The sequence below is a fragment of the Cornus florida genome, unplaced genomic scaffold (assembly GCF_030987335.1).
Source record: "Cornus florida cultivar Cherokee Brave unplaced genomic scaffold, ASM3098733v1 CherokeeBrave_3.0.0_Hap2_Chr01, whole genome shotgun sequence".
Lineage (NCBI taxonomy): Eukaryota > Viridiplantae > Streptophyta > Magnoliopsida > Cornales > Cornaceae > Cornus > Cornus florida.
Window position 1 is genome coordinate 67700682 of NW_026775571.1, and position 14696 is coordinate 67715377.

At 38.1% G+C, this 14696-nt stretch overlaps 1 pseudogene; it reads right to left on the reverse strand.

The window, feature by feature from the left end:
• Window positions 1-1237: 1237 nt before the first annotated feature.
• Window positions 1238-1336, reverse strand: LOC132282640 (small nucleolar RNA R71; annotated as a pseudogene).
• Between the last annotated feature and the right edge of the window lie 13360 nt (window positions 1337-14696).

A 14696-nucleotide genomic window follows, 5' to 3' on the forward strand; every position in this document is an offset into this window, starting at 1 on the left:
CAAGTTTTTGGCACCGTTGCCGGGGATTGATTGATTAGCAATGTCGTATTTATGGAATCAATTAGGAATTAGTACTCTTTTGATCGTGTCTTTACTTTGTTTTCAATTTTTGTTACTTATTATGTTTGTTCTTGATTGACTAGGAGTATTGAGCTAGGAAGCAAGCAAAGGAATTTCCAAGCAAAGGAGCTAAGCAAGCAAAGGAAAAATGCTAAAATCATAAATAAAAAAAAATTAAAAAAATAAAAAAATAAAATTGCTAAGCTAAGCTATAAATTTGGAGTTGAAGTGCTAAAGGACCTTTGTGAGCTTTTCTGTACTCATCCCTTAGTTAAATCGTCGGCCCGCGTGGAGGCTTATATTTCAATTCTTAGATAAATCGTGAGCTCCCGTGGAAGCAATTTACTTTTCTTGCATATTGTTTAAGCATGGGAGTATGAGAACATTGTATGTGGAGGAAGTTTGTTGATTGTTGATTTGTTGTGAAAGTGAAGTACTTGTCATTATTGCTTGTTGTGTTGCATTATGCATGCATGGTCGTAGATCATTGAGACCCACTCTTGTCTTGCTAAATTTTTATCTTGAATCCATTATTCGAAACCCTAGGGGAAGAGGAAGTTCTAGTCAATCCATTTCATCAATGGAAAGACACAATGAGGACCATGTGGAGGACCTTGGTCATATAGACCAACAAGGTATCCTCCACCCCAATGTGCATCATGATAACATGCAAGTTCTATTAGGCATGCCAAGGCCATTTGTTCATCTACCACAACAACAAGGCCAAGTTCCAGCCAATCTATGCTCCACCATCTCCCATCATTCAAGGCAATCAAGGTGCCCATGTTGCACCTCCAATTGTTAATCCTCCCCTTACTTTAAGAGATCACTATGTGCCTAATGAATATAATGCACCCACATGCATTCAATTGCCACCATTTAGAGCACACCACTATGAAATCAAGCCATAAACCATTCAAATGCTTCCTAATTATCATGGACTGCCAAGTGAAGAACCTTACAAGCATTTGGATGAGTTTCTTGAAGTATATTCCACCGTAAAATACACGGACATGCCAGAAGAGGTCATAAGGCTTAAACTTTTTTCATTCACCCTTAAAGACAAGGCAAAATATTGGTTTAACAATCTTAGGCCTTTTTCAATAACTTCTTGGGCGGAAATACAATAAGAGTTCTTGAAGAAGTACTATCTGGTTTCTAAGACCAATGCCATGAGAACCTCAATTCGAGAATTTTCACATAAGGATGGAGAAACATTTCATGAGGCATGGGAACACTTTAATGAATTGCTTAGGAAGTGTCCACATCATGACATGCCCAAATGGCAATTAGTTCAATATTTCTTTGAGAGCTTATTGGATAATTACAAAGGCATGGTTGATGTTTCCATGGGTGGCTTTTACATTGATAGGTATGAGGATGACGTATGGCGTCTTTATGAGAGCATGAGTGAAAATTCTTTGCATCATACTTGATCTTCGAAGAATGGTAGAAATTCTAGTGGTAGGAAGAGTGTTGGCTTACATCAAGTCGACCACTCCAATGAAATTGCCGCCAAAATGAAATCATTATCTCAAAGGTTTGATCAATTTTTGATTAACCAAAACTCGGCGAATCAAGTATCTTCCTTCCTTAACCATTCTCATCATGCATCTAATGAGACATGTATGACTTGTTCAAGTGTTTTACATTCTACTTCCAATTGTCCCCATGGACATGTGCAAAGTGAGCATCATGAACAAGCAAATGCTGTTTTCACTAATCAAGGGAACAATCCTTATGGAAATCATTACAATCTTAGTTGGAAGAATCACCCGAATTTCTTTTAGAAAAACCAAGAGGAGGGCTCAAACCCTTCCCAAAGCGGTTTTCAAGGAAAATACATTCCACCTCCAATGCAAAGCCAAGGTTCCCAAGGTTTTAGATCATCATATCAATCACAAGGAAACCAATTTTCAAATTCTCATTTTCCTAATCAACCGTCATATTCCCAAGGAAATGTTAGAAGTCCGCTTTTAAAGAGAAAGTTTTGACCGCTTTGGGCACTTTAGAAGCAAACACACAATTACTTCATTCTCACTCTCAATCCATTGCAAAGCTAGAAACCCAAGTAGGGCAAATAGCTAGCACTTTAAATGCAAGAGAGAAGGAAAAAAATGCCTTTGAATGCCCCCATAAAAGCAACAATGTGTTGTGGAAACTCATTCCTCATCGGAAGGTCACACAATAGAGCATGTTAATGCGGTGACTACCTTAAGAAATGGAAGGATTGTGGACAACCAAGTGGGTGTGTCTAATGAAAAGAGTGAACTGGTGCAACCATAAGTTGACACCCATCCCGTTTCATATCATATTCCTCCTTCATTGCATGTGCATGACCATATAAATGAGAATGTGTTGAAAAGTGATTTGAAAAGTGATTTTGAAAAGAAAGATTTACAAAATGATTTGAAAACTTCTTGTGTTGAAGAGACTTCAAAGAAAATTTCCGAAAAGGCTTTTGAGCCAAAAGCTCCATTTTCGGATGCCTTAAAATGATCCATTTCAAATGACAAGCAAAAGGCCAAAGTCAATGAAATCATGGACGTGATTAGGCAAGTGAAAGTCAATCTTCCACTTTTGGATGTAATCAAGCAAATTCCAGCTTATGCCAAATTCTTGAAAGACTTGTGCACCTAAAAGAGGAAGAACAAAAACTAAGCACCTAGAAAAGTGGTCTTAACCGAACAAGTAAGTTCAATTTTGCAGCATAACACTCTCCCCAAGTTTAAGGACCCCGGTTCACCTACTACTTCATGTATCATTGGTGATCATATCATTAATTGGGCTCTTCTTAACCTAGGAGCAAGTGTTAATCTTCTTCCATACTCGGTATATGTCAAATTAACCTTAGGAGACTTGAAACCGACGTCGGTAGTTTTGCAACTTGCCGACCGATCAATCAAAAAGCCTAGGGGTATCATCAAGGACGTATTGATTAAAATTGATAAATTCTTCTTTCCCATTGATTTCGTTGTCATTGACACGGAACCGGTCCCAAATCCTAAGAGCCAAATTCCCATTATCCTTGGTTGTCCTTTCTTGGCAACCGCGAATGCCAACATCAATTGTAGGACGGGGATAACGAAGATCTCATTTGGCCACATGAAAGTAAAGTTGAATATTTTTAATTCATTTGACAAATATGAAGAAATTAATGTTGTAGAAAAATGTCACGACCTTAAAAATGAAGGAATTGAGTTTTTGTGTGAGACCAAAGTTTTAAAAGTCCATCTTCAACCTTGAAACCAAAGAAAGTTGTTTCAAAATCTTGTTTTGAAAGGGCATGGAAGCCCAAAGATTGTCTTGACCAAGGACCGAAAATGTCTTTTGAGCTTAATCCAACAAGTTCCTTAAAGAACCATTTGTTGGGTGGAGTTCAAAACACTTATCACCCCATTGAGGAGGGGATGCACTACAAGATATTTGATCCGGGCTAAAAGAGCCAACGTCTTGCTAGAGACATTAAAGACTAGTAAGACATTTCGTAGGGTGTCAAAACCCTATTCTTCCCTCATTTCTATCTTTAATTTCAATTCTTGCGAAGTCTAGATACTTGTTTTTGGTTCATATGCATTGCTAGGAACTGTAATTAGGACTGCATACACTTTTATGTTGAAATTGAGCATTTTTCATAAGTTCGATTGATCTCCAAAGAATATTCGATCGATCGAACTTCGACCTGCATCCAACACTTGGAAAATTTTTGACCTGCATCCACCTGCATCCAAATCACCTCTCTGTCCCATCGATCGAATTTGTTCTCAAATCAATCATAAGTATTTAGATCGATCCAAACTTCAAGTTCTCTTGAGTTCCAACACTTAGAAAAATTTCTGAACCCAAAAACCTGCATATTTCAGCCCTCTGTCAGATCGATCGAACATTTTGTTCAAATCGATCTATGTTCTTCATCTCAATATCTTTGACTTTGTTTTAACTTTCTTTTAATTTCTTAATTTCAAAAATTCCAAAAAATATTTTATTAATTTTTATTGTCGTTTCATTTATTTATTATTTTATTTTCTAAAAAAAAAAATTCAAAAATTTCAAAAAAATTTTAAAGAGAGATTATTTTAGTTTGATCGATCTGAGGTCTCAGTTCGATCGATCGAACTGGTTCAGGGAAGTTTTTAAAAAATTGAACCGAGGGTTTGTAGATCGATTCCTAAGATCGATCTAACCCTCTCAAACCCTATCTCTCTCATCGCCGTTGCACCCACTCTTCCTCATCTCCGGCGAATATCTCCGGCAAGATCCAAATGTTGATTCTCTCTCTCTTCTCTCAGATCTTCATTTCATCTTCATCTCATCCACTCCTTTGATTTAGGTAAAATCTGAATCTCATCTTGTATTTCAAGCTCTGATTTGCTTCATACATGCTTTAAATGTTAGATCCATGTTATTTTGATGATGAAAATCTCCATTGATGAAGCTTTGACTCACTTTGTATATATATGTATATATGTGTATATATGTGTATATAGATTTTGTTAGATTTTTAATTTTTGATTTATTTTTGGGAGTATGGGCCTCATTAAGTGATTAGGATTAATGCTTGTGTGTTGATGGGCCCACGACCTTGTTCGTGAAGGCCTTGTGCCATCCACGTCATAGATCTGTGACTGCTCATGTTCTTCACACAGTTCGATCGATCAAACCTATTTCTCAGATCGATCTAGTGAGATCGATCGAACTCAGTTTCTTAATTTCTCAGATCGATCTCACATTTTTTGTGATCGATCGAACTTCACAGATTTCATATACACATTCCATCCATCTTATCTTGTGTCCATGCTATCTCATTCATGCCCAATGCCTATGATTTTCCACATTGGATGCATTTTACACTTATACTGCTTAGCATATTCACATCCTATCACTTCCATACATTCATGTCATTTATCTATTTTGTCTTTCTTACTTGACATACATGATTCTATTTTGTGCTTTAAATTCTTTATTCTGGCACTGACTTCCCTTGTAAGTTTTTCCTTTTATTTTGCAAACCATGGCTAGGGTTAAGACTGTAGCCCGCGAACACTATCACCGCCGAGGCAGGTAGACTTTGGATGACGAGGCGGGTCCATCTCATGCTCAGGAGCCCACTCCACCTCAGTCTCCAGTTGACAGCCGCCTACAGTCTTCAGACGTAGCATTTCCTTCACACGGTGACGCTGAGGCTGAACACATACCATCTCCACCACCACAGCCAGCTCAGCCAGACCAGGAGTTAGACCAGCCATTACGTAGATACTCACGCCTTCCAGTGGCATACGAGTCAGTCTTCGACACAGACTTCTTTTCCCAATCGGTACTTACCCGATCCGCATATGATGATATACTACGGAGGGGCCTTGCAGCCATTCTTGCTCTTGTCACATACCCAGTCTACCTGAGGCTAGTACGGATGTTTTTCCAGAACCTCCGGCCTGCCCCGCGTAACACGGCAGAGCTGAGGACCTCCATTAATGGCCATTTGATTTCTATCACTGTGGACACATTATCCAGATCATGCCATTGTCCACATGACTGCCCTCCAGAGCTACAGGAGACATATGCCAGGCTATACTGGCCTTTATATACAGATATGGCCATTTTCCTTACAGGACATTATGCCGATGGCGAGACCTTCACCACCCGCACCTATTTAGCAGATGACTTGTGGTTCTTTGACTTAGTCTTGTTCCGCAACGTCTTCATGGCCGGCCATAAGATTCAATAGAGAGGCAACTACTTGACAGCTCTGTACGCTTTTTATACAAGGCATTGGCTGTCTATCCCTGCGCTCATCTAGAACGTGATGAAGAAGCTCTATAATGATCACATTAGTAAAGAACGGCCCAAAAAGGCTAAGTCTCTCCCATTTGGCCACCTCATCACCCAGATCTTACTAGACCAGCGCTATCATTTCCATCCACGGGAGCACCCTGAGAGAGGATCTTGTACTTTCTAGAAGAAGGACTAGGATAAGAGCTACAATGCTATTATCAAGAGATTATAAGATGACGCAGTAGACACGGCAGAGGAGCTAGAGGCTGAGGAGGCAGCAGCAGCAGCAGACCCGGCAGTAGTCGATCCGGCTGCCATACATATGGATATCAATTTGGAGTAGCCTGCCGAGGATGCAGAGCAGCACTCTCCAGTTGGGTCACCCATCCATGATGCGGAGCAGGCTCAAGCTCATCATTCTCCCGATCCAGCACTTGAGGCTCCAGCTCACATACCCAGCTTTGGAGAACGTCTTCAGACTCTGGAAGACACAGTGGTATCTATCTGCGCAGAGACTATCGCTCTCAGAGCTAACCTTGCTTCCCTCTGCACAGATGTCATGGCCACATTTCGTGATCTATCCTGAGACATCCGCGGAGCACGCCCTACCCGTCCTGCATCATCCACCTGAGACTCCCAGTCCCTCTTCCTTATTATACTTGATATTTGTGATACTTGCTACATTTTTGTCACTGTATACTACTTTTGCAGCCGATCTGTCGACTTTGATTTTATGATGTACTATGCACTTTATCATGCTTTATATATATGCTTTCTTTATGGATGTCATATTCTTATATTCTTATAGTCTTATATTCTTATATTTATCTGTTTGACTCCATCAGGCGCATCTCAGTGACTTCAGTGAGAGAGATTGCTACACAATTTTCAGGACCACCCTTTTACCTCTCTCTAATTTTCAGTTGCTATCCCATTTACACTTGCATGATCACTGTGCACTGTATTATCCCTTTTGTTATCTGATGAGTTTATCCGAGTGCCAAATTTCAGGACCACAGTTAATCCTAAGTTTGGGGGGGCTATGCCACCCACTTTGGATACTTCAGTCCTAGCCATTCTTTGCCTTAATTGCACTAGTACACTCTTTCCTTTTGTTCTCTTTGCACATTGAGGACACTGTGCCATTTAAGTTTGAGGGTAATGGTGCTTTGCAGTGTTTGTTTTTAAATGCAAAATTTTGAGCATGTCTTATGTATTTGAGAGATTTTCTATTATTGGTCCATGCTAGCGATGATTTTGATCTTTTGAGGACTATATTGCTTAGAATTAAAAATTACATAACTTGAGAGTTCAATACTCCTTGTATGCCTTGTGGATGCCATTCAGGAGTAAATTTTTTGAAAAATTGATATCTTGCTTGCACTTGTGGTCCACATCATCTTGATTTTGTGATTGTTTTGAGATTCACTCTAGAATTCTACACCAGCACAGGCGCACACTAGCATTCATTTGTGGGGCATATGCTTTGTTGATTATTGAATTGGTTATATTCCAATTGGACTAGTAGTGCATTGAAAGCTTTCATTCTTGATAAAGGTGGATAACAACCTCTTTTCACTAAGTAGTCAGGATTCTAGCCTCATCAAGCACTGAACTTCTCGCGCCGAAAGGTGGAGGGCCCAAACTCTAGGTTAATAATTGAAAAAAAAAAAAAAAAAAAAAAAAAAAAAAAAAAAAAAGAAGAAGTGAGGACTTCACCTAAAAGGTGAGAAGTGGGAAATGATTAGATGGAGATTGTTTTTTATTTGTAGCCTAGTTGATTTGAGCTTGTAAGTCTGTAGGGGTGTTTGAACGCCTAATGCCCTAAAGCCGTCTGGTTTGGGAGTCATTGACCTAATGCTCGACCTCATAGATCGCTAGAAAGCTTAATAGATCAACATATTGCACCATGCTTTCATATTTGATCCTAACAAATTAAAATAATAATAAATAAATAAAAATCGAGTGAAAAGAACAAGCGCACCTAGAACAATAAAACTTTAATGAAAGGTTCACTTTTTGTCTTGATGATCGGTACTAGATTTGTGTTCTAGTTTGAGGGTAAGGATGTGATTAATTCTTTAGTTGGCTAAGATAGCAACACATTTGATGTTGGTCCACTCAAAAAGGATTCTAGTGTTGTTTTGATTTGTATAATCATTTTCTTGATGTGTGGAGTACCATACTTGCTTGCTTGATGTTGAAATTTTGGGAGATTGCTTTGAAATGTTTGAAACATTGCATACTTGAGGTAGTTTTCTCCCAATGCTTGTTTGCAATATTGGTACCTCTTTTGAAAGAATGAGCTTAATGTTTATGGGTATCATTTTTGGAAACCCTCACGAGACTTTACTCGTCCACTAAGGGTAACCTATGGGTTTAAAAGGCTTATTGTATATGCTAAGTGCAATCGTGTTCCCTACGAAAATGGCGTTATCCATTTATTGCTTTCTAGTTCATAGTTGTATAGTTGTTCATTTCATTCTTTTACTTTTTAGTTCATTGCTAGGGACTAGCAATATTTAAGTTTGGGGGTGTGATGAGCGCTGAAAAGTGCGTATTTAAACCCCTTAAGCTTAGGTATTCTAGGACTTTTATCTATCTTATTTTTCCGTTTTGTATTGATTTCGTGTTATTTCCATTTTCAGGTACTTATCCCCAAAATAAGCTAACTCAGCCAAATAAGAGCATAATTGAAGCAATTCTGGGATGATTCAAAGAAATGAACAAAGTAGAATAAAAGGAAGCAAAATATGGAATTTCAGCAACTTCGATCGATCCAACTTTCATCGATTTCAGCACTTCAAGATGGATCTGAGCCATGTTTGTCCCTGTACAAAGATCTCAATAGTTTGATCGATCCAACTTCCTTCTCTGATCGATCAAACATTCTTGTCCTTATCTAAATGATTGATCTTATCCAGCTGTACCACCCTACCAACCACTTTTGTCCTTTTCCCAAAAATATCTTCAAAATATCTCAGATTTGTTTTTATCCAAAAAGGCGCCGCCATCGTGGATTGATCCAGCCTAAGTTCGATAGATCTCAGCCATGTTCAATCATCCAAGTCCAAGGTTCAATCGATCGAACTTCCTCCAGTGCGAAAAAGTTAAATTTCCAGCTCACAAAAAGTTGTCCTTTATCTGATCATTGAGGAATATTTGTTGTACGACCCCAGCTCATTTTGGGTGTCATTTGACCTACCTATATAAGGATAAGGATTACTTTTTACATCATATCATATCATACCTTGTAGATTCATCTAGAGGGGATTTTTTGAGAATTCTTAGTGAGGAAGCAAAAGAGGAGGAGAAGGCTAGAGACACTATTAGAGACTCTTCATCAACCAATGAGCAGATTTCTTCTATGGAGCTTGCCTTTGAGGGTTGGAGGACATCATCCATAAGTGGCTAGGCATCCTCTTGGGACTAAAGTTAGCCCTAAGCATGTTTTCTACTTCTTGATTTATGTATTTTTAAGGGGATTTGTATTGTGATTCATGTCTTGACACTTTTATATATATATATATATCTTGTTTCTTCAATGATTTATGTGGTTTAATCCTTCCAATTGATTATTCCATTCTATCCATATGTCTATGTATGCTAGAATAGATGTTCATGTGTTTATCTCTATTTCTTGTGTTATTGATGCATGTCTATGTGTGTTGATGCTATAGATCTAGAGATTGTCAAGACATAATGCTTAATGTCATGTTCTTGTAGTTTATTTGATGGTTCATATTCATTTCTTGATGGATTGTACCTCTCCCTTAGTTTAATTAGTTTAATTTCATGTCATTAGCTTAGTTGTAGTGTAGTTGTTAAATGGGAGGACAATCCATGCTTGTTGTTGATGTTCCATACTTATGAAAAGTAAGTAACATATATCTCTAATCTTGTGATGTGTTTGGATTGTGAGCTTAAAGAAAGGATTAATGGCTTAATTTGATATGTTGTGCTATCCACCTTGTTGTTTAGACAATATATGCTTAATTTGTCATCTATGCTTGTTAAAACAACCACACACACACACCTTGTTGCAATACATGCTCTTCCCCTCATTCATCATTCATTAAAGGTGTGGAAAAGCTATGCTTAGTGGTGATCTCTAAACCCCAAGATCTCTCTCTCTCTCTCACTCTTTTATTCTCTCTATTGCATTATTGTTTACTTTAATTTAATTTGCATCTAGTTTAATTCAACCAACCAACCACTATTTTGATCACTCGACCTACTAACCCTAATTTAGATTCCTTAACCTAGTGCGACCCTCAATCCCTTGGGACGATCCCTACTCACCCTAGCTATATTTTTAGTGAAAGGTAGTGGTGGAAATTTCTAAATGTAAAACTTGGCCACATTGCATAAACCTTTAGGTTTGGTGTGCGGCAAACCACCAATACTTTTTTCTCTCAGTCGATTCCGACCAAGGCGGCCTACGATGAGATTTACCGGTGCAACATTTTTCCTATCCCGGCCCCGGTGGCCAATCCGATTTACCTGAGGCTCATCCGGTTGTTCTACCAGAACCTCCGGCCTGCCCTGAGTAAACTGGCAGAGTTGCGGACCACCATTGAAGGCCATCCCATCCGCATTACAGTCGAGACACTGGCCACAGCCTCTTAGTGCCCACACATCTACCCTCTCGGCGTTGATTATCCCATTCTCTGGAGGCCATCTGACGCAGACATGGCCGCAACTCTGAATGGCCCTGCTAGTGCTAGCGAGATATTTGCCACTAGGACTTACTTGCCCGATGACATATGGTTCTTTGATTTGGTTTTATACCGAAATGTATTTATGGCGGGGCATAAAATTCAGAGGCGCTCAGATTTTCTTGCAGCTTTATATACCTTCTACACAGGCCACTGGTTCTGTGTCTCGGCACTTTATTGGAGTGTTATGATGAAACTCTATATAGACTACATGTAATACCCCTAATTCTCAAAAGGATATAACTAAATTTTATTTATTTATTTTATATGCATTTTAATTGATTATTTGATTTGTGTGCATTTGAAATTGTTATTTATTTTATTATTTGCGTAATTGATTAATTGTGAATTATTTATTTGTTTTACTTTAATTATTTAATTGTAATGGGTTATGTGGTTTAATTTAAATTGGTGTATTTATGATTTAATTATTTGATTATTAGTGACTTAATTGACATGTATTTTTGGTAGCATAGAGTATTTATGTGTGTTGTATTTATAATTATGTATAATGGGGCAGCCAACGTATTAATGGACTTGGATTAGGATTAGGGTTTAGAAGGAACCTATATAAATATAAGACAGTAGGGTCTGCTAGGTTACAAACCCTATTCACGACATAGTATCTTGAGAGGAAAAACAGAGGAAAACTAGAGAAGAGAGAAACAGAGAGGTTTGAGGGGAAAATACAGAGAGCTTTTAGCTATAGACTGAAGGTGTGCCACAGAGGAAGGAAGAAGTTGATGGTGGAATAGAACTGGAGTAGTAGGATGGTTGCCGGTAGTCGTCCGTTCGTTGGAAACTCCATAGACGACGGTGAAGATTTCAAACCAGAATCTAAAGGCAAGTTTCATTCTATCTCCTTCCTGTAAACTTGTGTTCTGTGCATTCTCTATAGTCTCTAGGAATCTAATTTAATTATTAAAATGGATGTTTATGCGTGATAGAGTCTCTGTACAATTTTAAACCCTGTTCGCTTTTGAAATTATGAACTGTTGTGTTTTTGGTTTAAATTTTTGTCAATATTTTCACAAGAGAATTTGAGGAGTTTTTGGGATTGAATGAACTTGAATTAAACCCTAGGAATGTAAGAAAAATTTTAGAATGGAGAGTTGAACTTCGCCGGACACGAAGAAGACAAATGGAGAAAACATAAACTGTTGCGTTCATAGTTTAAGCCTGTGTCAAGTAATTCATAATGGAATTGGAGAAGTTTCTAGGAGTATTTGGGCTTAAATTGAACCTTTAAAATCCTTAAGAAACTTAGAACAGACAGTTGGAATTTCCGCCGGAAGCGAAGACGAAGAACAGAGGAAGCAGAGAGTGAAAAACGGAGGCTGGGGAAGTGGAGGCGGCTCCATTGAAGTGGAGCTGGCTCCACAAGATGTTGAGGTGGCTCCAATATGGGTGGAGCCGGCTTAACCTAAAATTGGAGGCGGCTCCAATTTTATAAAGTGCCCAGTACGTGATTTTTTGTGATTTCAAGGCTCCAGTGTGTTTAAACTTGGTTGGATGGATTTGAATGATGTAATTAAATAGGATTATACCCAGGAATGATTAATTCATGTTAGGAACTTGATCAACATGGGATTTAAAATTAAATTCACATGCGGTTTACGGCTTGGAAGAAATTAAATTGTTTGTCGTGATGTTTAAGCAAATTTAATGGAGAGGTTTTAAAATGATGTATTTAATTTATTAAAAGACCTAGAATTATTGGTTGAGGCTATGGGAGTGGATGTCATGACTTTTAATTATTTATTAAGCATGCAGTCAAGGAGGGTGGAAAGGTTTAATTTCTAGCGTGGTACTAGTAAGTTAAACGGACTAAAATAAAAGTTGTTTTTGTGAGGTTATATAAATGAAATATATAATATATGGGTCCCAGGAATGTTGGTTTCTACTATAGTTATAGACATCATGAAATTTAGATACTAAATTATATGCTGTCAGGAGCAGTGGAAGTTGTAATTGCTAGTCTCGCTTTAGAAAATTAAAAGGACTAGCATGGAGGTGGTTTTGGCATTGAAATAAAATGTGTTCAGTTTTTATATCTGAGTATCATTAGATCATGCTTCGGACTTATAGTTGGAGATTAAATAGTCGCTATGAGAATTAAATATATACATGCCGACAAGGATTGAGGAGGATTTATATGCTAGTCTTCATTTTAATAATGTAAATAAACTAGTATGGATGTATTGGTTGGGAATTCTAGTATAATGTGCAGTTTATAATTCTGTTATTCATTAAATTATGTTATGGATGATAATTGCTGAACTGTCATAATTTATGTTCTGTCAATTATATGGAAATGGATGGCTTAAATTGTTTATCAGTACTTTAACAATTTAAAAGGAGGATTTATGATTATAATCATATACTGGATACATAATAGGATCTTGTCTATATTTGATTGCAATTATGTTTGTTTCTGGATATATTTGATGTTCATTTGAATGTGCATCATCTGTGGATCATATGCATGTATGTACCAGTATGGGACGGTGATATACGGAGGGACGTATTAGATCAAAACGCTAATTCCAACCCAATCATACATACGGAATGGATTAACTAAAACAGTTAACTCCTACATGGATGCATGTCCTGTCAACTAAAACAGTTGAGTGACATAATGGATGGTTGCTTTATTTTTCAATCTTAGGAAGGAATTTATATATATATTTATGGTACCGTCGTACGAGCTTGAGTCTCCTGATCACGGTTAGGGTGCGTATATCGCCTAGGATAGATAACTGGACATAGGTGTTGTTCCCTGGTAGGCCTAGGTACGCATGACCCCATTATATGTGATTTGTATGGTATTTCTACTCAGGATGAGACAGACCTACTGGACTAGTGAACGTCCTATAGTGTGTACTTATATCTATATGGACTACTTTAGTTATTGTTGAGCTATTTAGAATATATTTGCGTATCGGGTTTATGTACGGATTGTAGTAGATTGGAACTTGTATGTGGGCCTGACCCACTCTTATTTTTCTGGTGTTCGTCAGTACCAGGCTTAGAGCTTGATCATGTTGATGCAGATACAGATTCTCACTCTTCCGACTATATAGGATTTTCTTTCTTACTATAGTTTTGGTTTTTAATTCTGTAAAGTTTTATCATTTGGTACTATTAAGGGTCCACTAGTTGGATTCCCGAGTTGTACGGAATTAAAGGTTTAAATTTTATTAAACTTTTATTTGGAGGTTTTTTTCATATTTAGATTTCTACTCTGCTTATTATTTATTTTCTTTATTTCGTTTTGTATTCCTGCTTGTTTACATATTGACAGTTGGTATCCCTCGGATCTGTGCTCGGACTTGATCATCCGTGGCTCTAGAATCAAGGGGTATTACAGTTGGTATCAGAGCACTCCAGGTTCTAGTGTCCTTAGGAGTGTCTTTCGTTAGAAGTCTTCCGCGTTGCGTCCCTTAAAAACTTAGAGCCATGATATGATTCGTTGTACTCTTTTGCGGTTCGTTAGAAGGAGCAGCTGATGTCAATTATATTCCATAATTATGGAATGGTTGACACTAAAAGAAGGATGGGGTCTGCGGCGACAGCGAATCAGACCCGATGGAGTAAAGGAGTACGTTATCGAGTTCTCTATCAGAAGCAGAACTTGGGATCGAAAGTTTAGTTCTGGTTGGCACTACTTTTAGAAGTATAAGCTAAGGAAGAATTTAGGAGTGTGTTTTAGGTCACTGTATAAAGGGACCAACACGATTTTAGTTGTTCTCCTAAGGGAAACAACCGAGGAATAAGAGTCCGAAGAGGATTCTGGGGGAGGAGTATTCAAGATACCCAGTGAAGAGGGTATTGAATCTTGACAATCAAGGATCGCGCAAAGGTGATCTCGTTCGCTGATAGTACAGTGAACGATGTTAGTAGTGTTGGTGTGGATCGACCTAGATATAGTTAACCTTTCGTATTACCTTTAAACGAGGTAGAGAAAGAGAACTCTTCAGGAATTTAGGATCGGTTGGAGTTCTTATCGGAATGCAGCAAAGATTATATAGCACGTTCCGGGGAGTAGGGGGATTTGGTTTTGACGATCTAAGTTGCTTTATATAGATACATTGACGGGTTGCATTCCATGTATAAGGAGGATGACGGTTAAGCCTTTGGAATTTG